The sequence below is a fragment of the Dipteris shenzhenensis genome, chromosome 10 (assembly GCF_047967505.1).
Source record: "Dipteris shenzhenensis isolate YYH24624 ecotype China chromosome 10, Dip_SZ_1.0, whole genome shotgun sequence".
Lineage (NCBI taxonomy): Eukaryota > Viridiplantae > Streptophyta > Polypodiopsida > Gleicheniales > Dipteridaceae > Dipteris > Dipteris shenzhenensis.
In genome coordinates, this window is record NC_141605.1 from 30,990,240 (window position 1) to 31,012,092 (window position 21,853).

Consider the following 21,853-nt stretch of genomic DNA (forward strand, 5'->3'; position numbering starts at 1 on the left):
ATGCTATTGCTATTGGTCTAAGGATTGCTACGATTCTACCTCGAAAGACAAGCACAATGAGTACATTTTCAACACATTGCAAATGCAGCCCAGCAAAGGACATTAGAACAAATCATGCAGCAAAACCATAAGCATCCCCACAGACCCAAGGTCAACAACCGGGTTGCACAAGGACTTGTGACTAAAACCAAGGATGCTCGTCGAGATCTCAACATTAATGACAAGATACTTCAAAGATAGTGATACTGAATCAAAGCCACATGTGGTTTGGATCAACTTCAATGACCCAAATACAGGTCCATTGGCAGGCTTCGAGAACAAGTTCCTCTACAAAGTAGATACACCAGCACATTGGACTCCCATTCTATAGGACTTGCAAGAGTTGCAAGTTGGGAAAAATCATGAACACTATCTTGTGAAAGCAGTTCCCTATTCCACCAATGGCTACCTGTAAGGTGCACCACTTGCATGGCATCACAATGGACTCTATCACATTTGATCCCTCCAACAACAAAATACATGGACTTGTTTACACTACACTTTCTAGAGTGCATGACTCTTCCAACCTCTTTGTGCTCTCTAATTTGGAACACAAGCATATAAAGATCAACCCAATGGTGGAAGAAGAAATCCCACACTTGAGATTAGATCGCAAGTGGCTATTTGACCAGACCAACTTCGCATCCGAATCACCAACACCAATAACATTACAATCTCTGAGCACAAGGTCCTTATGTTCCCATGCAGATGACATCTTGCATCACGAGAGCATGCTTACTGCAATAGTGCTATGCCTACAAGAAACACGAAACAAAGGGAGTGCTAGCATGGATTTCCTAGGATTTCATCATATCTCTATGGATGATGGACTCGGCATTGCTACATACTACAATGGCAACGCCGATCTCGTCTACCATCGACAAAGCTTCATGCAAGGTTGTGAGTGCTGGCTATCAATTTTTCAAACAAGGGAAACCAAAGAAGTCAGGATACTTAATGTGTATAAATCAGTAAGCATAGGCACAATGGCTTTGCTTCAAGCCCTACATAATATGTTGCAACTCGTTCCACCCTCAACAGTCCTGTATGTAGTATGGGACTTCAATATAAACTACAACAGCTCATCAAGAAGCATGTCAGAATTGGAGGACTTTATGTGCGATTATAATTTGCATCAAGTCATGACCGTACCTACAACAATCTACAAAACCACTATGGACCACATCTAGACCAACACAACATCTCTCCTCTATTGGTCAAACAACTCTCTCCTTTACAAAACCATCACTCCCACATGAGGTCAGCCCCGTGATTGAAACGTGTCCAACAATAGCACCTCTTGCCACGTCCATGTCATCTCAGTAGACAACACCTGCTCTAACCTGCTTCAAATATCGACATGGCGCCGCATGCACTGTGACCAGAGAGCCCTGTCGATGCTCGCGCCGCAACATCCTCTGCAACACCTGCTGCATGCAATGCTTTTAGGTAGCACATAGGCATAAGGACTTCGCCAACTAGCTGCAATTTATGAACATGGCCCCATATGCTCGTCTCCTGTGCCTGCTAAGAGTTGGACTTTAGACAATCCGCCAATTTACGAACATGGCCCATATGCTCCTCTCCTGTGCCCGCTAGGAGTTGGACTTTAGACAATCTGCCATGGCATCTACTATTCTAATGTTACATCTACAAATTTCCTGAAGCACATGCTACCCCGGATTAATTAACCTTGGGCTCACGTGCTCGTTGCCAAACAGGCATATGCAATCATTCAAAATATGAACACTAGGAACAACGGTTCAGAGGGACATGCGGACAATACCACCACCATCTCCCAGACAAGTCAAACCCACTGCATGACAAGAGCAGGCGGCACAACGTTACCACCAACACCAACTATGCGGGGACATGCACATCTCCAACTTTTTAGATGTGAGCACGACCACACATGCTCGCAACAAACTGGACTATAGCAGTGGATACTTACGTAGGGCAAAAAATAAAAAAGTTGTTGCTTAAATTTCTTACGTAATCCTTCATATTTTTTCCACGCAAATCAAGCCGGTAAAGTAACTCCCCCTTGGAAAGATCAGGGGTTTTAGTTGCAAGGTCAAGCCATGGGGTTTTAACTTGTTTTTATCGCATTGCAAGAGTGAACCAAACGTCCATAGTGCTAAATATTTCTTTTTGTGATGCAAAAAGAATCACCTCCTCGCCAATTGAGTCTACTCACCCTCCACCAAAATGGTAAAGAAATACAATAGAGAGTAAAGATAGGACTCTTTGCCTGTTTTTTCTACAGGAGGGCAGCATCTTGTCTAAAAAGACCTTGAACTTTCTTGGGAAAGTGCTTTTCCTCCATGTTATCTATTTAGGCATTTTGTAGCTTTTCCTCTTCGACATCTCCATCTTCAGAGAACCATTTTATGTCCCAAGGGAATTTGTTGAAAAAGAACTTAGAGAACTACAATGTATGCTATTAGGTGCATCAATAATCCCAGAGGCTTCAATTCAAAGCATCCAATAAGAATAATACAACAATGCATATAAATGTTTACAGGGTGTTTACACTGATGAAAAAGCACAATTGTATATGTAAGGCATCCCAAATTTTGGTTGATCGAATTTCCCCATAGTTGCTCGAACACTTATGAGAAGTTTCACATGCAATATAAGCTCACTTTAATGATCATTCAATGTAGTCTAGCTCACTTTCAAGTATTTCGGTATCCGCCTACTCTCTTGGGTGGAATTTCTTAGGATTCCATGATGATTACAAGGTGCATCATCTCTGCACGAAGTGACCCATATGACCATGTTGCATCAAATGAAATAGATATTGAACATGGAATGAAAATAATACAAATTAGTATTTCATATGATGAGAACGTTATTTCTAGGTTCATCATGACAACGTTAAAGGGAGACGACTGCTACTTATATATGATCATAGCCCTACTACTAAAGCACTCTCATAGAACATGCCTCTATAATTGTCTTAAGAGACATGAAGTTTCACATTTCCTTTGCAATTGAAACAAGAGGCACAGGGTGCGGAGCACACTGCCCTCCGTTAACAACTCTAAAAAGAGGGAGACGGGTAAGAAGGGAGGGGGAGAAGGGAGAGGAGAGGGAGACAAGGGGTGAGGAGAGGGTTGAAAAGAATTACGAAGGGATCCAATGAAGAAGAGTGCAAAAATTACAACTTTCCTTATGAGGACATGGTTATCCCGCTTTAGACGGGAATCTGTCTTGATGCTATAGCCTGGCCCTAGCAGGGTAGTGCTAATAAAAAATTATGAATACCTAGTCCTTATAGTTCTTCTAAAGCTCTTTTTCCCTCCTCTCATGTTGCCTATTCATATTTTCAATCCATTTTTCCATTCCATCACAATTATAAAGATAAAATTTTAACACCAATGGAACTCATTTTTTTGGACCCTTTTGCCATGTTCCTTCAACTCTTAGATGATCCATGTCATCCCCATATCCAGGTATAGAGGGATTCTATTGTGAGGCTCATCTTTAAACACATCTTTGGGCCTCCATGCCTTCCCATCAACTAGGATTCTCCAAATGCCATCTATTAATCCATTTTAAGCCTGTCAATGTGTAAGTTGGACCAATGAAGTGCAACAAAACATGTTTTTTACCACAGGTACAATAGGTATATGTCACAATATCTTCTTTAGTATCTTTTCAAAAAAGAGAGTGACACTTATGCCAAGCCGTGCATATTAGGGAGCTTATAGATTTAGTATGAGAATAATTGTTGCAAGATAATATTAAGTTCTAGATCTTGTGTATAACATTGTCTTTAATGAGACTTAATAGGACTCATGTAGTGTGGTTCTAGACCCTCTATATCTCCTAGAAAATCCTCTTCTCCATAATCATTCCTTGGAAGTTGGATGTAATATGAAATATGCATGCATCATGTCTTGCATTACATCATCGTCCTCATGATTGCTCCTCTTGTATGGATACATATTCATGTTCTTATGATTTCCTCATACTTCTCATCCCCTTTTACCATTCTGCTTTTAGAAACCAGTACACAATTTTAATTCAAATGTGATTCATGAGGTTGATAATGCAATACAACATGTCACCGACCTAAATTAGAATATACACATTTTTGAGACATGCATATAGAGTGCACTAAGTTGTTTCAAATGGGCCCCCTCTAGTATAAATAAATGAATAATATGTGCAATGCCCCATCATCATTCAAAAAAATTTAGCCATTTGAAATCCTTTAGTTTTACTTGATATTACACACTAAGTAGTAGTATTTCTAAAACTTAAGTGTTTAGGATGGCTTACCAAGTTTTAGACGTCGTATGAAACATTGCATGGAGGAGGGAGGAGGAGGGTTAATGCATCATTCATCCAAGATTGGATATAATGCATCAACATGATTGTGTTGTCTGGTGTAGACACACATGTCGTGGGGATGATTGAAGTGTGCCAACGGAGGTCCTTACTCGTGTGCTACTTCTTGTGGGAGCATTGCATAGTAAATTCTTCACTCGTGTCACTCAAGTGCCTCTTGGATCATTGCAATGAGGTTTCCAGTGAGAAGAAGGGGGTGAGAAAGAGAGAGGGGAGGGGGATCAAAGAAGGGAAGGGGGTAGAGAAGGAGAAAAAGGTGAAGGGGGATCATGGCAAACACCAAAGGCAAACAAGGAGATCAAGCAAACCTCAATCTCCACACATGATCAAGAAGAGATCTTGTATTTCTCAAAGGTTGCATACAACAATGAAGACCAAAGTCAACCACTTGGTCTTTTACACATGTCACCTTTTGAAGGGAGGGCCAACCCTATGCCTTGTACCCTCTCTCTCTTTTGTTACAACTACTTGGGCCCATATGGCACCAAGGCATATGTTGATTCTCTCAACTTTCTCTCTATCTTCAAATGGCTCTTGTCTTATCCATATACGAGTAGAAATGGATCTTGGGTTATCTTTGCCAATTTGGGCGATCCCGGTGACTACTTCAAAACTGATCCATTTGTGGCTCAAAACCTGTAGGTTTTGTATGGGCCAAATCCGTTAGCATGCTCAATCGATGTTAACATGCCCCCCTTCCTATTGTTGAGCCATCCTTGGATCTAGCTGCATTGTAGTACGTGAGTGGAGAGGACCGTCTAGTATTGCATAGCGGCTCAATTGCAGTGGGGTGATCCGTGGGAAATAATGCTGGTTCTTCCAGAAGTTAGTGGCATGCATGCATGTCCTCGAGCATGCGAATGTGATGGCCATGGGGATTTTAGACCCAAAGGTATAGGTGCAAGTCTTGGAATTGGGAGGGAACAATGTTGGGGTTGAAGACAATTTGGTTGTTAAGATTGTGAAGTTTGTCATTGATTAGACGATTGTGGGTGGGGAGATTTCAGAGCAGCCAGAGTATAAGGTGCTTGAAGTGCACCACTACTACCACCATGGGGTCGACTACTAAGCCATAGGTATCATTGAATGATTGAAGGCAAAAGCAAAATCCTTTAAGAGTCATTTATTTGGGGAATCTATACTTAGGGAAGTTGTATATGATGTTGGGATCTTTCTTTTGGAGCTCCTAGAAGTGGGTTGAGGACCATTGTCATTAGACAAGATGGATCCGTCGCTCGAGGGGTGCCTAAGATAGTAGCATCAAAATTTCTTCTTCTTCAAAAAGGGGATGCACTTGCAAAGTTGAAGGCATGCATCCATGTCAGTGATGGAAATAGGTGCGTCTGGAGCTAAGTTGGAGCTACCATGTGTGCGCTTCGGGTTGGATCACCTCCATTCATTGAAGAACTGAGTGATAAACGTAGTGAGGGGGAAAACTTCCATTATTTCGTACATGTAAAGGCGGGAGCCTTTGAGTTGGGCCTTCCAATGATGCATGAGAGTGTTGTCGAGTAAGTACTCGAAGGATTGGAGGTCGGGATGCCATTATACATCTTCTGGCAGTGATGAGGGGGCGTTGGAAGAACATCATCAGCAACATTTGGCATGGGGCCCTCCTTTGTATTCCTTGTGGTCGCAAGGTTGATTGGCTTGTCAACTAGATTTTTCGGTCGTAGCAATGTATTGATAGATCACAGCCTTGTTTGGTAGGTCGATAGGAGCATTGGAGGATATGGACTGGGAGGTCCTATGCTATTCAGTGCTAGTGTTGGAGGCATTGGAGGAGTACTTCGGTTTGTTTGTGTGGGGAACGATAGGTAGGGTAGGATTGGCGGGTTGCGGAAGGGGTGGACGGGCTTTATGGGGTGTGTGGGATCAGGATTAGGAATATCTATGGGTGGGATGGTAGCATTAAAGATGGAGATAGCTTCCTAACAATCCTCATTGATGAAAACTTTCGGATATGCTGCATGAGTCATTTCAAAATTGCTCACCAAGGACTCATGGGAGTCCTGAAGAGCTTGTAGCACCCTGTTCAACAAGATGATGTGGAGGGGGTGGTAGATCATGGAGTGATAGGCAACTAAATGTCCTTGAGTTTGAACTGCCGAAGCCCGCCAGCCATAGATCTGCATCCAGTTGATGTCGGCTTTTATGCTTTCAAGAGGACACACCCATGGGCTTACTTCTTCGAGCTTGGCCAGCTGCATCACATCATCATCCTATGGATAATTGGTGGACTCAGTGGTTATACGACACCACACCACACCAAGGAACATAACGTGAGATGAAAGGTTTTGACTAAAATAAGTTGAAGATTTGAAATAAAGTGGTTGGATAATGATAATGAGAGAGGAAGAGATGTCGCTATGATGACGGTGGCCACTTAGTATAGCATGATAATTCTCTGAGTCTGGTTAGTGTCCTTTGATAGGCCAAGGACCATAATGTCAAACGAAAGATTCCAAATATCTACATTTATCTATACGTCTCTATATATCCAATACTATAGATATTTCCAAAGTGATTGAAGTGATGTTGTACAAAGCTCAAAAGTGATTGAAGTGGGGTCATTGTATGCTTGGGAGTAGCCATTTTTGATGAGGTTCATGGACTCTTCTGTATATAGGTATCTTACATGACCCATAACTTATGCATTGCTCAATGGAATTCGGCAAACTTTGTCTTCAAGTTGTAGTACACATTCCAAACTTGAACATGAGAGCAAAAATTTATGGAATAAGGATTTGTAACAATTAGAATAAAATTTTGATGTTTTTGAATAAATTGCTATATCCTATAGTCTTTTGGATGCATGCTTCACATGCAACATATCAGTTTTAATTCTTTAATGGTTGCAATCAAGTAATCATTCTAAAGTACACTACGTGAGATTCTCCTCAACCCAAGGGCACACCTAAATGAGAACATTAGCACTAGTTTGGTAGCATAACAGAACATAAAAGTGTCATTTTGAGGTTTTGGCAAAAAACTAACAACTTGTTGTAGATGTTTTTTTTGTGATTTCCTATCTTGCGCTTAAAGTACACTCATAGGACTATTATCTAAAAATATAAGGAGCACAAAAAACTATTACATGTGATTACAAAATGCTCAAAAATGTATGGTAATACAATCTTTCACCCAGACAGTACTCAGATTTAAAACTTTATCTAGCATGCCTGAAAATAAAATTGATTTCAAGGAGCAAGCATTTTTTACAAAGTGTTTATAAGTATATCAAATACCTAAGAGTGACAAAACTTTGTTTAAAAATCATTTTGGCAAGATTAATTTATCAATTAACAAGAGTATTTAGCATAGTAGGTTGCATTATAAGTCGCATTTCATAAATAAACTTCTTTATATACTACATATAATAGCCACAAGGCATCATATCTTAACTATTTAACAATATTATATCATAAGGGAAAGTCATCACATCATAATAAAGGCTAAAACTAAAAGATATTAAGTGCTCCTCATATCAACTACCAAAACAGGTTTCACATTAAATCTCACTTTTACAATTTGAATTATCAAATATATAAGTGTTCAGCATATAACTTTTTTAAATTTGTATCACTCATTCATGGTTAGAGGCAGTCTATAAGTATAATTTTAATGTATGAAGGTTCTTAGGACATCCTTTAATGCTTGTATCCTTGAGTTTAGCGTGATTTATAACACAAGGAACAATCAATATACAATTTGAATTTGATGTTCTACATGACATTAGGTCCCCTAAAAACTCAAGCTATTCCATAATATCCTATTGAAGACATATATGAAGTATGGTTGAGTTTGGAACTTGTTAGACATGTCAAAGAATTTGTAAAATATCAAAATTTGCCTCACCATCAACATTCATTAAAATTTACGGCCATAGATCATAATGAATATGATTATCTAGCTCCAAGGAAATATAAACATATGTGTTATAGTTATCCTTAGACTCTTAGACTTCCAAATTCTAAGAAAACTCATTCCAAGTAATAAGTATGGCCATTTTGTCTAAAACTTGAGAAAATAGCTTGAAATGTTGGTGTTCTGTTGACCTTAAAACTTTAGGTAGAACTCAAAGTAATAGGTGCAAGTTCCAATGCATAATAATACCAAGTTTTTTTCAGCATATAAGCTATTATGGCAAATAATCAAAATCCCAAAATACCTTATCGATGCTTTTGAATAATTCTAGAAAGTTACTAAGTTAACAGGACATAAAAGTATCCTAGGACATTTTTATGTCCTTCTACCAAACTACTGCTAAAGCACATGGGTTAATGGGCCTCCAATGTTGTGCTAAAGTGGTGATGCATACCCATTTGAGGGCACACTCCATAACTTTTTTTTATTTATAAAAAACTAAAACGGTTTGAAAATTTGGAATCCAAACTAGTGGGACTACTGCATGGTGGTCTTAAAACATTGATAGTTGTTGGTATTGCTATCTTAGATTCACCCTAAAATGGAAGAAGTTGAAAAAGTGCAATTTGTGCATATGAAAAGATATTTTAATAAATCCAACACTATTTACAATTTTGAATTGTTTATTTTTCCATGCACTTGCTTGCTATATGGCTTATAAGCATGCCAAAGGTCATTGCATTTATTAATACACAGCATCAAACCCGATAGCGTGCCCATTGGCCTATTTGCATTTTGAAGCATTTTTTCCCACATTGCACTTGTTTGGGATACCTACTCCTTGCCCTGCAACCCGCATGCACCTCAACCTTGCGCAGACTTTGGTTTGCCATTGTCTTCTTTCGAGTAAGATGTCTTCTATTCTTTGCTTGCCTCACCAGCTAAGTTCTCTGGGTCTATAATCATGGACATGGAGTCAATGGCAACATGCAACTCACCATGGCTTGCAAGAGAAGCAGACAGAGACTGCAAGATAGGAAAGCTGAAAAGCTAGGTCAAGGCACAAGGAATAGAGTGCGGGTCGAGGAAAGTGCTAGCACGATATCAAATTGGCAACAACAGAAGACACTTTTGCAACATCTATGAAGGGAGAAACAACGAGAAGAAATTAGACTCCTTGCAGAGCAGCAATAAGAAGCGGTTGTAGATGCAAACATTCGATCATTGCCATCAGAGCCAAGAACACGAGTTGTGGTGTCACGATTGGTGGGAGCATTTGAGGCAGCAACATCAGGCCATTCAGGTGATTACCAGTCTCCAATCTTCACAAGCTTTAGCCCTGCACTCTAAAGTTCATAGAGTAACAATCCTACCAACACCTCGAAAGATGCTCGCCCAAGAGGCGATGCTCTCTAACCTAAGAAATGGCCTACAGAAAGTGAAAGGGGTGCACTGTGACGCCAAAAATTATTATTTTTAATTTGGCATTGGTATTGTTTTTCTCTATGTTTGATAAGAGTTTGAGTATCAAGTGATAGCCTAGCGGCTCTCACTTATTTCTATTTTCTATGATATTGTATGGGATTGAGAGGATGAGTGGAATGGCTCATTGTAAATACCATAGGTATGAATTATAAATACCTTGGTATGGGGTGAGAGTTATTTGTGTATGGGATATTATGAGTTTTTTAGAAAATAGGAAGAGTGAGTCATATAAAGAGGTGGGCTCATGTCCATGTGTTCCAATAATATAAGAGAGGCCACATGCCAAGCATGTGGAAGGCATGTGGAGGAGTGTGAAGTCAAGAGAAATCCTTCTAGAACTCCTATGTGGAATAAGGAGGATGTGGACATGTAGAAAAGAGAGGGTCCCTATGGGCTCCATGTGAGGAGACTCTTGACTTTCTCAATATTTTAAGAGTCTTGAGCATCTTTTGATGGGACACATGGCAAGAGTAGCCAAAAGGGACATGGATGGTGACATACGTGCTTATGTGATTGATGGGGAAAGGAATCTACAGGCAGCAATTGTAAATGGGTGAAGGAGGGTAACAAAATCTCTATAAAAGGAGCCCTCCTCTCCCTTGTTCATCAATCTCTTCCACCATTGAGCCTTATGTTGCTGTAGTTCTAGTCTCCCCAAGCCTCTTCCATGAGCCTTCTCTCCCTCTTGTAGATATTCTCTTATGTAGACTCTTGAGTCCTTCTCTCTCTAGTTTATTCTCTCTCTATGAGTAGTCTTGGAGCTTCCGCTCCCTCTTGTGTGTATGAAACCTCTTCTTCTTCTTTGTGTTTGTAGTGTTGAAGTGGATTCTCACTCTATTTGTAATGAAGGTCACTTCAGTTTCTCTCTCTCTTGAGTGTCTCATCCCTTTTCTCTTTTAAAGCCTTGAAAGTTCTTTCTATTCGGCCACTCACTGTGCACACATGGTCCCTCTGTTTCCCGAGCCACCATGCAAACTTCTTCCCCTCTTCTAGGCAAAATCTATGAGGGGTGGATCGTTGATGAAGGTGGAGTCTTGAGGGAGCATCCTGCTCAGGCGAAATTAGCCTGGGTGGAGGGCAGTTTTCATGATAGTTTGACCCCCTGTTAGTGTTTTGCTCATAGCTTGCTGCTTGTTAGTCTGATTGTAATGAAATTTATATCAGCACAAAGCTCTCTTCAAGACGCATGTTTCTATATAATCAGATCTTGAATCAGATACTACTGCAAAAAGTTATGAGTCTCTGTGTTTGACAGTCTGTTTTCATGATAGTTTTTACCCCCTTCCAGTAAACTGTCCATATCTCTTCAACCGTCTGTCTGTTTTCAATGAAACTTATATCAGTGCGAAGTCCATCTCAAGGCGCATCTCTTTGTGTGCTTGAATCTTTGATATCATGTCTCTACTGAAACTTATAGGCCTCTATGTCTAATGACAGTTTGTAGAGTGTTTTGAGCTAAGTATAAAGGTGTCTATGAAGGAGGTGCAATGTTTCCTCGGAATCTACCCATCCGACCTAATCAACCCCTTCAAACTCCTTGATATATATCAGTTCATGTCATGTTGAGCCGCAAGATCTTCTTTCAACAACGTATCGCTCTTCTCTTTGGTGCAGACCGGCTCGCTCAGATTATGGCCTTTGCTGATCCTTTCCTTCTCCCTATGCTTGACTACAACATCACTTGGGATGTTACCATCTTCATTCTCATCTAAGGGAGGAAAGTATGGTGTGGTATCTTGGCATAAAAGCTTCTTTCTAATGTCTTATTCTCAATGATAAGTATCTTTGGTAGTCAGTTCGAATGCTGCAGGAAGTGAAGAGGTGCGTGAAGTTTATTACCCCCAACTTCATGTCACATCTTTTGGTGGAGACGCCGGGTACGTTTGGTATTGCATTCATCCCACCTTACTAAACGATCTCGGGTGTACTTGATTGCATGTTATGCCTAGAAGAGGCATGTGTTTTCTGATGTGATAAAGAAGATGCCTGGAAGAACTCCGTTGGAAGAGATTGCAGCCCGTTTAAGAGAACTTGAAGATTGCGAAGGTGATGCCCAAGCTATTCGCACAATCACCATGATCATATCCTTTATGTTTGCATTGTTAAATATGTTGGTGAATCGACAATGCCGGCAGCAGGCAAAATGATAGATTGGGGATTGTTCCATGCACTGGCAGCTTGGTGTGAAGAAGAGTTGAGTCTTTGGGTAGTTTTCGACTATAACAATGGAGTGGTGATTCTTAATGCTTTCGACTTCTTTTGCTATGCAAATGATGAAGATTACAATATCTTGAAGCTTTTATGTGCACTTCCTATTGTGAGAAGGGTGATTCTAGAATGCATGTATACACAATGTTTTCATGGTGCTGGTTGGTCACTTATTTTTGAAGATTTTGTTGAGGATCACATTGTGGAGGGTTTTCAACAAGTGGTTATGCATAATAAGTTGGTCTTGGTATACTAAGGCTCTGTGGGATCTTGTTCGGATCTTGTTTGGGATATTATTTGGATCTTGGTGTTTCCTTTTTGTGTTTCATCATGGTGAAGATTCCAGTATTTCGAGGGACCCAAGGGGAAGACCCGGAGTCTTATCTTCGGGACTTTGTTCGAGGATGCCGGCTTTCTGGATGGTCCATGAAGGATCGGGCGGAGATTTTGCCTGATTTTCTTGAAGGTGTAGCCTTGAGTTGGCATGAGACCTTGCCGAACTCTACCAAGGAGGACTGGGACAAAGTGGTGGCAGCAATGAAGCAGAGATTTGGGGCAGTGGAGTCGCCAAATGCTTTGATGTTGCAGTTGGACCGCCGGTTCTATCAAGGAGAGGGTGAGTTGGTCTCTGCGTTGGCAATCCGATATGAAACTTTATGGACAAAGTATGAAAGGGCAGCTTTGCGAGCTATGGCATCTACATCATCGGCCCCTCAAAGTCTCTCAGGGATGGAGCACTTAAAGATGGAGCCTCGTCTTCGCTCAAAGGTAATGAGTAAAGATCCAACAACATACGTGGAGGCACTTCGCATTGCAACCAAGAAAGAAGCTTCTCTAAAGATCGAATCCTCTTTTGTGTCTTCAACAGCTTCAACTTCTAAGGTGGAGGTAATGGGCACTCCTCAGGTACCAAAATCCTCTGAGTTAGATCGTAATATCTCCCAATTGATGGCAGAGTTTGCTGATTTGAAATTGCATTTGGTTAATGCACGACAACCTAGAGCACCGAAGAGTGAAGATAGGCCTCGAGATAGGAGTGGGGTCACTTGCTATAAATGTAATGAAAAAGGTCACTATCGCCCCGAGTGTCCTAGATTGAGAAAGAAAGAAGAAAAACAAGTATCCTTGCTAGAAGCTTCTTCAGGGGATGAGGAAAGAGAGGTAATGATGGCTAAACGGGGGCGTGGTAAACCAAAAGAAGAAGAAGAAAGCAAGGAAGAAGTAGATGAGGAACATCAGGAAGAGGAACACCATAGTAAGAAAAAGAAGGCATCTAGAAGGAGAATTAGCCAGTCAGACTTTCCTTTAGGACAAGGAATTGGAAGCTATGACTTGTTGTCCGACCTTAAAGAAAAGGAAGCTCATATCACCTTTGGTCAATTACTTGCTTTGTCTCCAAAACTACGGAAGGAATGGGGAAAACTAGTAAGTACAAGAGTGTCAAAGAAGAAAAAGAAGAAAAGTGCCATTCTTATTGTTCAAAAGGTAGATATAGATGTTGGTGATGATGTACCTGTGGTTGATGTGATCATTGATGGTCAAGTGATTTCTAATGTGTACATTGATGGAGGTGCATCGATTAATGTCATGAGTGAGAAGACCATGATAGATGCTGATTTAAAATACTCTAGTATTACCTCTCCTTATCACATCAAATTGGCTCACAACACTAGGGTTAAGACCTTGGGGGTTGTGAAGAATCTAGAAGTGGATGTATGTAAAATTTCTGTGTCGACTACTTTTCAAGTGATCCCTACCAAGCCAGATGCGCGTGCCTATCCATTGATTTTGGGAAGGCCTTGGCTACGCAAGGTGAAGGCTGTTCAAAAGTGGGATACTGGAGAATTGATTTTGCAGGGAAATGATAAGAAGGTGCGCTACAACATCAGAAGCCACAAAAAGGAAGTTGTCAAGGAGGAGTCTTCAACATCAGAGAGTTCAAGCTCTGACTTAACCGATGAAGAAGAAGAGACAGGGTGTAGCTCCGAGGAGTCCAACTCAGAGGGTGAGGTGGAAGGAGTGGCCTTTGGTCTTTGTCTTGGTGCTGATCGGGATGAGTCAGGAAGGAACAAGGTGGTGGTGCAAGAAGATCCTGTAGAGACACTTCATGTGGAGGATGTGGAGCACACTAAACGACGCCAACGCAATGAAGAGCTTCTTGGTGATTCTCTATCAGGTAGTGAGAAGCTCTAGTACTTGGATATGCTAGATGATTTTCCATCTCTCTTTGCAACAAGCTATTCACAGATTCAACTAGTCTCTCTTGTGGAGCACAAGATTGAGTTGAAGCTAGAAAGCAAGCCAGTTGTGCAACGCTTAAGGCGATTGGGGGTGATCCAAGCTGACGCACTAAAGAAAGAGGTAACACAACTACTTGAGGTGGGATTCATCTTTCCTGTTGATGATTCAGAATGGATATCTCCTGTAGTTGTCACACCAAAGAAAGGAAATAAGTGGCGAGTTTGTGTGGAGTTTCGTCCTTTGAATGCATGCACTAAGAGGGATCATTTTCCTTTGCCATTTTAAGATGAAATACTAGACCAAGTAGCAGGGCATCAGATGTATTCTATATGTAATGGGTATTCTGGGTACTTTCAAATTCGTATTCAGGAGGAAGATCAAAAGAAAACATCATTCATCACACCTTGGGGAGTCTTTGCTTACAAAGTGATGCCTTTTGGGTTGACCAATGCACCAGCTACATTTCAAAGGTTCATGAGTCAAGTCCTGGAGCCTTACTTGGAAAAGTTCATACGGGTGTTTTTGGATGATTTTTGCATTTATTCTCGGCATATAGATCACATGGAGAAGTTAAAGATGGCCTTAGCTAGGATTGATGAAGCAAAAGGGTGTCTAAATCCTGGCAAGTGTCATTTGGCTCAAACAAAAGTAGTCTTGTTGGGGCATATTGTGTCTGAAGAAGGCTTGCAAATGGATCCTGACAAGGTTCAAGCAATCATGGCATTGCCAAGTCCTGAGAGTGTCACTGGTGTTCACAGAATTCTAGGAAAGAGCAAGTATTATCAATGCTTTTGTGATGATTTCACAGAGATAGTGCATCCCATGAACTTGTTGACAAGAAAAGGAGTTTCTTTCCAATGGGGTATGGAGCAACAAGAGTCTTTCCAACAACTTAAGGAGGCCATGAGTAAGGGCCCAATATTGAAGTGTATCTTTGCATTCAGTTGGTGCTGTATTGCTACAAAAAGAAGAGGCAGGTAGAATGCAACCCATCTATTATGCCAGCCGACAGCTTACAGGTGTGGAGACAAGGTATGAAGAAATGGAGCAGCAAGCTCTCTGTTTGGTGTTTTCAGTCAGAAAGTTTCGCTCCTATTTATTACCTCGACCATTTTTCTTCCTTACCTCTCAGTCTGTATTAGCATATCTAGTTTGCAAGCCTAATCCTGGGGGGAGATTTGCAAAATGGTTGTCAGAGCTTTAAGAGTTCTCTTTCTCTTTTGTCACTAAAAATACCACTAGGTCCACTATGGCAGATTTGCTCATAGGGCGGGAGGATCTAGGAGAAGAAAAGAAATGTAAGGAGAACATTAAAGATGAAAGGGATACACCACCAACAGCTTTTGTTTTGTATTTTGATGGGGCTTTTAGTCCTTCATGCCAACAAGGAGCCGGGGGGATAGTCTTGATGAATCCTGAAGGTCAAGAGGTATGGGCAAGAGGAAAAGAGCTTCCAGGTATCACAACTAACAATGCAGCTGAGTATAATGCTTTGATTCTTAGTTTGGAGGGTTGTCTTCAAAGTCAAGTTAAAGAATTGGAAGTAAGAGGAGATTCTCAGCTTATTATAATGCAAATGCAAGGGCATTACAAGACAAGAAGTCCTCATTTGAAGGAGCTTAATCAAAAGGCTATGGCACTATGTAGTCAGTTTGATTTTTGCAAGTTTGTTCATATAAACAGAAAAGAAAATCAAAGGGCAGATGAGTTAGCTACTCAAGCCATTGTAGTACCAGACCGGGGGGTGGTTTTTTAGTAGACACTGGATGGCCAAAACTACAAGATGTTCAGAAATATGTGGAAGAAGGCATGTTGCCTCGAGGGTTAACTCCACAACAGAAGCAGAGATTGGTTACTTTTGGCCACGCCTTCATAAGGATGTATATGAATGTCACAAATGGAACCTATCAGCTTAAGGAATTTGATGGCATGGTGATACCCAGATGCACCAATGAGTATCGCCTTAAGGATTTTGATGGCATGGTGATACCCAGATGCACCAATAGGAAGAGTGAGTCATATAAAGAGGTGGGCTCATGTCCATGTGTTCTAATAATATAAGAGAGGCCACATGCCAAGCATGTGGAAGGCATGTGGAGGAGTGTGAAGTCAAGAGGAATCCTTCTAGAACTCCTATGTGGAATAAGGAGGATGTGGACATGTGGAAAAGAGAGGGTCCCTATGGGCTCCATGTGAGGAGACTCTTGACTTTCTCAATATTTTAAGAGTCTTGAGTATCTTTTGATGGGACACATGGCAAGAGTAGCCAAAAAGGACATGGATGGTGACATACGTGCTTATGTGATTGATGGGGAAAGGAATCTACAGGCAGCAATTGTAAATGGGTGAAGGAGGGTAACAAAATCTCTATAAAAGGAGCCCTCCTCTCCCTTGTTCATCAATCTCTTCCACCATTGGGCCTTATGTTGCTGTAGTTCTAGTGTCCCCAAGCCTCTTCCATGAGCCTTCTCTCCCTCTTGTAGATATTCTCTTATGTAGACTCTTGAGTCCTTCTCTCTCTAGTTTATTCTCTCTCTATGAGTAGTCTTGGAGCTTCTCCTCCCTCTTGTATGTATGAAACCTCTTCTTCTCCTTTGTGTTTATAGTGTTGAAGTGGATTCTCACTCTATTTGTAATGAAGGTCACTTCAGTTTCTCTCTCTCTTGAGTGTCTCGTCCCTTTTCTCTTTTAAAGCCTTGAAAGTTCTTTCTATTCGGCCACTCACTATGCACACATGGTCCCTCTGTTTCCTGAGCCACCATGCAAACTTCTTCCCCTCTTCTAGGCAAAATCTATGAGGGGTGGATCGTTGATGAAGGTGGAGTCTTGAGGGAGCATCCTGCTCAGGCGAAATTAGCCTGGGTGGAGGGCAGTTTTCATGAGAGTTTGACCCCCTGTTAGTGTTTTGCTCATGACTTGCTGCTTGGTAGTCCGATTGTAATGAAATTTATATCAGCACAAATCTCTCTTCAAGGCACATGTTCCTATATAATCAGATCTTGAATCAGATACTACTGCAAAAAGTTATGAGTCTTTGTGTTTGACAGTCTGTTTTCATGACAGTTTTTACCCCCTTCCAGTGAACTGTCCATATCTCTTCAACCGTCTGTCTGTTTTCAATGAAACTTATATCAGTGTGAAGCCCATCTCAAGGCGCATCTCTTTGTGTACTTGAACCTTTGATATCATGTCTCTACTGAAAGTTATAGGCCTCTGTGTCTAATGATAGTTTGTAGAGTGTTTTGAGCTAAGTATAAAGGTGTCTATGAAGGAGGTGCAATGTTTCCTCGGAATCTACCCATCCGACTAATCAGCCCCTTCAAACTCCTTGATATATATCAGTTCATGTCATGTTGAGCCGTAAAATCTTCTTTCAACAACGTATCGCTCTTCTCTTTGGTGCAGACCGGCTCGCTGAGATTATGGCCTCTGCTGATCCTTTCCTTCTCCCTATGCTTGACTACAACATCACTTGGGATGTTACCATCTTCATTCTCATCTAAGGGAGGAAAGTATGGTGTGGTATCTTGGCATAAAATCTTCTTTCTAATGTCTCATTCTCAATGATAAGTATCTTTGGTAGTCAGTTCGAATGCTGCAGGAAGTGAAGAGGTGCGTGAAGTTTATTACCCCCAACTTCATGTCACATGCACCTCCTAGATCAACTAGCTACAAAGAGGGCGGCATTAGCTATGTTGGTGTCTCCTGAAACAAAGGAGAAATGGCTTGGGTGCACAATGTCAAAGATGTTGTCAATTAGAAGGACCACATGGCTCTAGCAGTTGAACATAGAGTAGAAGCAATGCACGATCATCCCGATCCGAGAAGTATGTGGGCTTCAACAGAATGCAAGAAAAGGAGAGACAGCCTAAGTACGGAAGTCATTGCTACAATGATAATGTTTTGGCATGAAAATACAAGATTTTCTCTAAAAAGAAATGATATCTGTAAGAAGCGGACGGACACAAGGTGTTTGAGGAGCACATCATACACATGGTAGATACAATACAGGTCACTAGTGCCTAAACCAGCTCACTGGTTGTTTGTGATTGAGCTTTGGCGTAGTTTACTTGTTTCATTTCTTAAATCAGGCTTGGAATAAATGTGATTGTCCTAAATCAACCTGGTGGTTGGAACATCATGCAACTGTAGGCTTGTTTAGCTCAATCCCCAGTTGTGTGATTGTCCAGAACTAGCGTGGTTGAATAGACATTAGTTGTTGTCTAGCACCATGGCATGGTTGAGCAAAAATTAACAGCAATATATTTTGTAATATATTGTTATTTCACTAAACCAGCCCGGTGGTTTGAACATCATGCAACCTAGTTGCTTTAACTCAATCACCAGTTATGTGATTGTCCTAAACCAACATGGTTGAATAATTGACCAACCCGGTGGTTGAAATTATCGTGTTTCTTAGTAATTAAATTCGTGAAATTTAATTTCCTGCTATTCAAGTCATATACCACTGTTAAATTGTGAAATTCATAATTAAAAAGAAATATATTTTTATTTTCTAATGGTGAAATTTAGGATTGAAAAGCAATATACTTGTTATTGTCTAATATGTGAAGTTGAAACCGTCAGGTTAAACTTCACATACTTCAGGATTGAAAAGCAATATACTTGTTATTGTCTAATATGTGAAGTTGAGATCATCATGTTAAACCATCCGATGGTTGAAATTGTGACAATGTCCTAAACCATCTCAGTGGTTGAAATTGTGACTATCCTAAATATGTCCTAAACTAGCCCGATGGTTGACTGTCCTAAACATGTCCTAAACCAACTCGGTGATTGAAATTGTGACTGTCCTAAACCAATATAGTGGCTGAAAATTATTTTGCTTCATTATATAGTTTTAAAATTATACTATGTTTTGTCTTGTTTTAGTAGTAGCTGTTGAGAGGAAGAGAAAGAGGAGAGAGACTGACACAAGAGTTGCTCCCAAGAAAGTGATTCTATTCATAGATCATAGGCATATATATAGTTGAGGACTAGGCTAAGTTAGGGCAAGCTATATATAGCTCTAACACCCCCACTCAAACTAGGCCCTCTAGCTACAGATGAAAAAATATATATACACCGCAAATATTCAAGTGTCTGTTTCTATTGTACCAAGGATGAATGTATGAGCAAATTGCTTCGATCACTCCAAAGATGAGTATGGAGGGGCGATTTGAGATGTCCACAAAGCCAGGGCTGAAATGTCTCTTGTTAGAGCTATATATAGCTTGCCCTAAAGATTGACTACGCTTACAACAATGACCCTGCGCTCTTGGTTTTTATGGATATGACCGACGGATGTTGGGTCTCCTCTTCATCTAAATTTTATGGAGTCCTATAGCTAAATAAGTTTGCTTCATGTGATTGAGCATCTTACTTCTTCATTTGGGAATGTAAAAGCATGATATGCTAGTGTGTTAAATCCAAGGGAACACAAATACTGAATGCAAGATGGTGTGATCAACTAGTGGAGACTAAAAGCGGGAGGGTGACACCATATTAGAAAGCTTCTTATCATTAAGTATATATTTATTTATTTATTTATATTTAATTGCTTTTGCTTTTGCTTCAAATATTGTTGATTCTATGAAAGTACCTTTTCCATCCTCATGTCCTAGATCAATTCTTCTTTGTTATGAGTGTTCATCTTCCTGTCCAAACACTCTTCTACCAGTTTATTGACAGTAGACAACAAAAAGAAATAATCATAACTTTCTTACCTGAAATTGAAATATAGTGATCCAGCCAGTCAAAATAACTGGCACATGCGCTTCAAACAAGCCAACGTGGGCCGTTTTCATCAATTTTGACCATAACACTTATTTCCGATGCATCTTTTATAACTTTTGCATATCAACTCAAAACCTAGCAATTAAGCAGTAGAAACGATCAAAAAGAACGTTTTGCAAATGATCATATTCTCATATTGACAAAAAAACATATCGCTTTCTACTCACAGTCACGCTAGAGTGTAGCCAGAGGCTCTGATACCATGTTGAGAGGAAGAGAAAGAGGAGAGAGACGGACACAAGAGTTGTGTTGAGAGGAAGAGAAAGAGGAGAGAGACTGACATAAGAATTGCTCCCAAGAAAGTGATTCTATTCATAGATCATAGGCATATATATAGTTGAGGACTAGGCTGAGTTAGGGCAAGCTATATATAGCTCTAACAGTAGCAAAAAGGGGACTCATTATTCTGTTGTTCCAGCATGTTGGGTCGGCATACGGAGTTGTATCTCAAGTTTGTGGATCAAAATCCAAACATTTCAATTGGGCAGAGGAGCTTGAGCATTGTAAGCCCTGGTACGTTAGGAAACTCAAAGATAAGAATGTTTGTTGTTGCAAAACACACATAGACTAAGGACTTTGACCTAGCCCAATAAGCTATAAATAACTTGAGATCTAGTTGTGTTGGAGCATTGATCCATGGCGATCAATGCCCATGCCTCCCCTATGAATGTGCACTCTGTAGGCCACCTGGATCCTCATCGTGTTTTGCAAGGGAGGGCAGGTTTTGTAGCCTAAGGTCTCTGTGGGAGCCAATGGTTTGTCTAAAGGGAGACTGTGAGTGGCACAAGATTGAATGCATTCATGACACATGTAAGCATTCGGGCACATGCAAGCATTGCAGTTTGAAGCTGAAGAAGAAGAAATTAAATGTATGTCCAAATGAAATGAGGGAAGACAACTATGTTGCTCTAAAATGGAGGAGATTTCAAAACGTCAATGTTGAAGGATTCGGTAAAAAGAGATGGCTACTATCATATAAGAGCACCCCCAGCCAAGAGAGCTTGTAGGTCACATGGTTGAATCCATCCCAAAATATGTGCTTCACAATTTCATGACCAGCTAGCAAGATAAGCAGTTTAGGACATGCCTTGCCAATTTTCCTCGTGACACTATTGTATCTGTCATAGATTTTGTAGAAAATTATTCATTTCAAGAACAAGATGAGATACAAAGTGCTCAGTGGTACAATAAGAAGATAACAATTCTTGTGCATATCATGTATAGTCATTTGCTTTATTCTTCCATGCCTGATACCAATGTGCTTGCTGACTCATAGGAGTCCCAGTTAGTGCAATGCACGTACCATTTCTACATTTCAGATGATAGGGACTCATGACACCTTATTTGTTTAGCATGCTTTTCTACTGCATTGGGAATGGCTGAAAAAGGAATTTAATCCCCATGCAAAAAATATGAAACAACCTTGGGTGTGGTCAGATGGTGCTGCCTCTCAATTTAAATCAGCCCATGGATGCTACTTTGTCTCGAGGTTTAAACTAGACATGATGTGGAATTTCTTTGGGTCTAGCCATGGCAAGGGTGAACATGATGGATGCGGTGTTGTTATTAAGCAAGCTCTGTTTAAACACAAACTAGCATGCCCTGAAGAAAAACTCAATGACGCCCATGATGCTGTAACATGGCTTACAACCAACCTCTCCACAGGCACGGATTCAACATACAGTAAATAAAGCCTTAAGAATATTGTAGTACGCAGAGTGCTCCATGAAGCGATAGTGGATGAAGTGTAAAGGAGAAGCCAGCACAATTGCAAGAAAATTAAAGGAGTTCATGGTCTGCACAGCATATGGGGTTTTTCAAACAACCAACTGATTAAAACAAGAAAGCTTTCTTGTTT